The sequence below is a fragment of the Hyaena hyaena genome, unplaced genomic scaffold (genome assembly GCF_003009895.1).
Source record: "Hyaena hyaena isolate Hyena2069 unplaced genomic scaffold, ASM300989v1 scaffold_11, whole genome shotgun sequence".
Classification (NCBI taxonomy): domain Eukaryota; kingdom Metazoa; phylum Chordata; class Mammalia; order Carnivora; family Hyaenidae; genus Hyaena; species Hyaena hyaena.
The window spans coordinates 2,730,024-2,736,015 of NW_024080643.1; the positions used below are offsets into that span (position 1 = coordinate 2,730,024).

Sequence of the window (5,992 nt, forward strand, 5' to 3'; positions counted from 1 at the left end):
CCCAAGGGCACTGCCACAACTAATCTTTCTCTTAATTTGGCTGAGCTAATGGGTATGTGTGCTTCCCAGGTGCCTATGCCCCTTTCCTTCCTGAGCACAGAAATTTCTGCACCGGATGGGTTTTGCAGCCTGGGAGTCGCCACTGTGAACGCATCAGGCCTGACTGGGCCAAGAAGAGAAACTCTAGCCCTGGGTGGGGTTGACGGGGCAGTGCAATGGCCAGGAGTCCTCCCAGGTTGACGCAGAGCTTGTCCAGACGGGAAGGCCCCCTTGGATATGGTGACCTTGAGCTAGAACCAAGGAAGGATGGAGCCGACAGCAGCTCCTGCCCTCTGGCATCACGGAGATGGAGCTGGTGAACTGAGCCGGAGAGAAAGCTCATTTCTCCCCAGCCTCGCTGCACCTCGGGGAGACTCAGCCCACCCACCGAGGACACCCTGCCGTGCAGCTGAAGCCTGAAAACTGGGGGCTGACGCCAGTTACAGACCTGCCCCTACATCCCCTGCCACTTCCTCCTGAAAGCCCTCCATCTCCTCCCTGCGCCCACAGATGACCGCTTCCTCCTGTGTGATCCGCATGGGATGCTTACACTGTACGCCGTTAGCCTGGCAAACATTGATGGGGCGCTGCTGGCCTTCCCGCGGTGAACAAGACTGATGCTCTCACCGTGGAGCTGACGGGTTGGGCCCCACAGACGCGTGTAGCCAAGGGGAATCGGAGTCCAGGTTCACAGAAGGCTTCTTTGAGGAGGACTCAGTGGGGTCGAGCAAATGGCTGGAGATGGTCCAGAGAGAGTGTGAAAAAGCCCAAGGAAAGAAGAGCTCAGGTACGTTCCAGGAAGCAGGGGACTCAGTAAGAGAGTCGCAGGGAGACCTGGGTGGCCACCTGTGGCTGCGAAGGGTTGGGATCAGAGAAGGGAGGCTCTTGCCCCAAACCAGGGTGAGTTTATCCCAGGGCTACGGGAAAGCCCTTGAAGGCAAGTAAGCCCAGAGCATGACATGATCTGCTTGTGCTCCAAACAGATCATTTTTGGCTCTCTTGGATACGTTCTCAGTGCAGCAAGGCCCTTACCACTTGCTGTGGGCTCCTTGTGGGCAGGGCGGTGTCCCTCCCCTGGGGACACTTAGCAGAAGTGTCCGCGGGTGGGGGGGGGGAGCTCAGCAGCCTTGAACGTTTAATCCACCCACCATGCCCTCTAGACAAACTAAGGTCAGCAATCTTTCCTCTGTTTTGGCATAAATTCCAGCTGAGAAGGAAGGTGGACATTCCGCCGTCTCTTGAAAACCTTCAAAGATTCCATTTTCCTCTAGAAAGACTAGAGTTAAAAAAAAAATGCTCTTGTAAGTTTTGGGAACGTGCTTGCTCTGCCCCTGGCTTGTTTTTTTAAACCTACCTTTCTGTTTTAAAGATTCTATAATATGTAATAGAAACAAAACTACACCTGTAAGATTGAGGCGTAATAATAAAATGAACACTGTGAACCCACCACCAAGCCTGAGAACAAGAAGGTCACCAAGGTCACAAGAACAAGAATGTCCATCCCTGAATGCACCCTCCTGCCTCATCCTCAACCCTCAGGTAACCACTTTTCTAAATTTTCTCTTTATCAACTCTTTGCTGTGCAGATATGACTATTTCTTATTGATGTTTTTAAATTGTTCTTTATTTTTAAAAATTTTTTTAAATGTTTTTATTTATTTCTGAGACAGAGATAGAGAGAGTGAGTGAGCAGTGGAGGGTCAGAGAGAGAGGGAGACACAGAATCCAAAGCAGGTTCCAGGCTCTGAGCTGTCAGCACAGAGCCGGATGCGGGGCTCAAACCCACGAACTGCGAGATCATGACCCGAGCCGAAGTCGGACGCTTAACCAACTGAGCCACCCAGGCGCCCCTTTAAATTGTTCTTTAAAATTAATCCTTTATTGGGGCACCTGGGTGGCTCAGTCGGTTAAGCGTCCGACTTCGGCTCAGGTCATGACCTCGCAGTTCGTGGGTTTGAGCCCCGCGTCAGGCTCTGTGCTGACAGCTAGCTCAGAGCCTGGAGCCTGTCTTTGGATTCTGTATCTCTCTCTCTCTGACCCTCCCCTGCTCACGCTGTCTCTCTCTGACTCTCCAAAGTAAATAAAAAACATAAATAAATAAATAAATAAATAAATAAATAAATAAATCCTTTATTAATTACATAAATTCTGAAAACCAATTTCCAGCTTGTGAATAAACTCTATTTTGGGGGTACCTGGGAGGCTCAGTCAGTTAAGCATCCAACTGCTGATTTTGGCTCATGTCATGATCTCATACTTCATGGGATTGAGCCCCACATTGGGCTCTGCACTGAACATGGAGCCTGCTTGGGATTCTCTCTCTCCCTCTCTCTCTGCTCCTCTCCCACTCGTCCATGTGCACACACAGGTGCATGGGCTCTCTCTCACTCTCTCTCAAAATAAGTAAACATTTAAAAACAAAACTCTATTTGAAATAATATGGATTTATAAAAGAGTTGCAAAGATAATAGAGAGAATTACCATCTACTTTTCCCTACTGTTCACATCTTACATCCCCAAGGTGCATTTGTCATAACTGAGAAGCCAGCGTTGGTATATGTTACTATTAACTAAGCTCTAGACTTTCTTCAGATTTCACCAATTTTTCTAGCAATGTCTTTTTGCTGTTTCAGGAGCCAGTCCAAGATACCACTGTGCATTCCCTGCAAATTGTCTTAATTCCCTTTATGTTGTCTCTTGATGAATGGAATTCTTAATTGTAATGTAGTTGCCTTTTTCATGTATAATTAGTACTTTGGGGAACTTGCTGAAGAAGTTCTTCCTTGTACCTATGCCATGACGATGCTCTTCTATACTTAGGTTTTGCCTTTCACATTAGTCTTTCTTCCGTCAGAACTGATCTTTGTGTATCGTGTCAGATGGAGATCCAATTTCATTTCCCCCCCTATAATAATAGCTGCATAATGAGACTATATGTTTAACCTGAAAGCCCCTCTGCTTTTTTTCTTCTTTAAGAATTCTTTGTCTATTCTTGGCTCTTTATGCTTATATAAAATCTTAGATTCAGCTTGCTTACATAAACCTGTTGGGATTTTGATTGGAATTGCACTGAGATTACTTAGAGAGAATTGACATCTTTACAATATTACATTTACAATGCCAATATCTTCTACCCATGAACTTCATGTTTTCTACATTGATTTTGGTCTTTTAAGCTTTTTTATGCTTTATTTCTTTCTGAGAGAGAGAGAGAAAGAGCATGAGCGGGGGAGGGTCAGAGAGAGAGGGAGATACAGAATCTGAAACAGGCTCCAGGCTCTGAGCTAGCTGTCAGCACAGAGCCTAAGGGGAACTCGAACCCACGAACCATGAGATCATGACCTGAGCCGAACTCGGACGCTTAACCAACTGAGCCACCCAGGCACCCCAATTTTGGTCTTTTAAAGTATGCATTGAGTCTTCCTTTCTGTGGCCACTACTAAAGTACCAGCAGCCAAAACGAAGTTTAAGCCCTTTGTGACTTCTGACCAATGTAAGGACCATAAAGGGCACGGCAGTGCCCCTTCCAACATTTGCAGAAAGATTCTGTCTCCCCTCTTCCCAAAGAGCTGAGACAGATGTCCAGGGCTCCCTCCACCCCCATCTGAAAGGAGGATTACATTTGGGTTGTGCAAGGACACCGCAAAGGTCAGCAAACTGGCAGCATTGTCCGGGATGACAAGGGCTATGTCATCTACACTGAACACACGCAGCAGAAGGCTAGTGGCACAGCTGTCCGTGTGGCATTCACCCCAGCAAAGTGCTTATCACTAGACCAAAACCGGACAAAGATGTCCAAAAGATCCTTGAACGTGAAGTCAAATCTTGTCAAGAGGAAATGAAAAGGAAATATATAGAAGAAATATAAAGAAGAAACAATTGAGAAGATGCAGGAATAGAGTAATCCTAAACTTGTATTAAAAATGACTAAAATGAGGGTCGCCTGGGTGGCTCAGTGGGGTAAGTGTCCAACTTTGGCTCAGGTCATGATCTCATTGTTCTTGATCTCTGCGCCCCCCCCCCGCCCCTCCCCTGTTTCTGCTCTCAATTCCTCTCTCTCTCTCAAAAGTAAATAAACATTTTTTTAAAAATCGCTAAAATGAATAATTAAATGTTTCAATGACTTCTAATTTTTTCTCCAAGAAGAAAAAATGTGTTTTTGTTAGGTTTATTCCTACACATTTGATGCTTTTGCTGTAACTGTAAATAATATATTTTTATATTACATTTCTAAGTTTATTGCTAATGTATAGAAATCCAATACGTTGTTTTAATTCTTTAAATTGAGAAAATTCACAAATCATTGAAGTTGTCCTTTTAATGTGTACAATCTAGGGCGTTCACAAAGTTGTACAACTGTCACCGTTAATTCTAGAACATTTGTTTCATCACCCCACAGAGAACCCCTGTACCTCTTAATGATCAATCCCTAATTGTCTCCTTCCCCAGACGGCAACTAATTTACTCTCTATCTCTGTGGATTTGCCTATCCTGCACACTTTGTATAAATAAAATTATACAATTGTCAGTCTCTTATGACTGGCTCTTTGCACTTAACATTATATTTTCAAGGTTCACTTACATTTAGCATGTATCGGTACATCATTGCTTTTTTACAGCTGAATAATATTCCATTGTGTGGATATCCCATACTTTGTTTACCTAGTCATCAGTTGATGGCATGTAGATGGCTTCCATGTTGGCTATTATGAAAAATGCTGGTATGAACCTTCATGTACAAATTTTTGTGTAAACATAGGTGTTCAGTTCTTCAGGATGAATACTTAGGAGTGTAATTGCCAGGTCATATAGTAATTCCATGCTTAACTTTCAGATACACTGTCAAACTGTTTTTCTTCATCTCTATATATTTAAGTTTATTTATTTATTTTGAAAGAGAGAGAGAGAGAGTACAAGCAGGGAAGGGTCAGAGAGAGCAGGAGAGAGGATCCCAAGCAGGCTGTGTGATGTCAGCATGGAGCCCAAGGTAGGGCTCAAACCCACCAACCGTGACATCATGACCTGAGCCCAAATCAAGAGTCAACTGACGTTAGGCGCCTGGGTGGCTCAGTCGGGGCACCGGTAACCCAGTCCAACTTCAGCTCAGGTCACCATCTCACCGTTAGTGAGTTAGAACCCCACGTCAGGCTCTGTGCTGACAGCTCAGAGCCTGGAGCCTGCTTTGGATTCTGTGTCTCCCTCTCTCTCTGACCCTCCCCTGCTCGTGCTGTTTCTCTCTCTCAGAAATAAATAAAAAACATTAAATAAAAAAACAGATAAAAGCCCTGCTTAAAAAAAAACTTAAAAAAAATCTTAAATACCAATCTCAAATGCAGAAGGAAGTAAACGCATTGGCAATAAAAGGGAGAAATTGTGATGGATAAATTTTTAAATATCTGTGCAAAAATACAATTTTGCAACAAAACAAAACTTTGAAACCGGGTAAGAGATCATGAAAAAGCTATGCTCAACCACCCAAATGATTGAAATCAGAAGACTGACAATATCAACTGTAGGTGAGGACAGGGAATGCCTGGAACTCTCACACGTTGCTCAGTGAGAGTGTGAATTCACTTACCCACTTTGACAAAGCATTTGGGACTAACTACCCAAGCTACCCATGCACGTAGAATGTGACCCAGCCAAAAAGGAGGGCGTATATCTCTCAAAAAAATGGAAAAGACACGGCATTTTTATTTGCAGTAGCCAGGAATATTCTCTTTTTTTAAATTTTTTTTAAATGCTTATTTATTTTTGAGAGAGAGACGGAGCTTGAGCAGGGGAGGAGCAGAGAGAGAGAGGGAGACACAGAATCCGAAGCAGGCTCCAGGCTCTGAGCTGTCAGCACATGTGCTCGCTTCGGCAGCACATATACTAAAATTGGAATGAGCTGTCAGCACAGAGCCTGACACGGGGCTCAAACCCACAAACCGTGAAATCATGACCTGAGACA

General features: G+C 44.4%; 1 pseudogene; it reads left to right on the forward strand.

The window, feature by feature from the left end:
* The first annotated feature begins 780 nt into the window (after positions 1-780).
* On the forward strand, positions 781-3,938 carry LOC120247015 (annotated as a pseudogene).
* Positions 3,939-5,992: the final 2,054 nt, after the last annotated feature.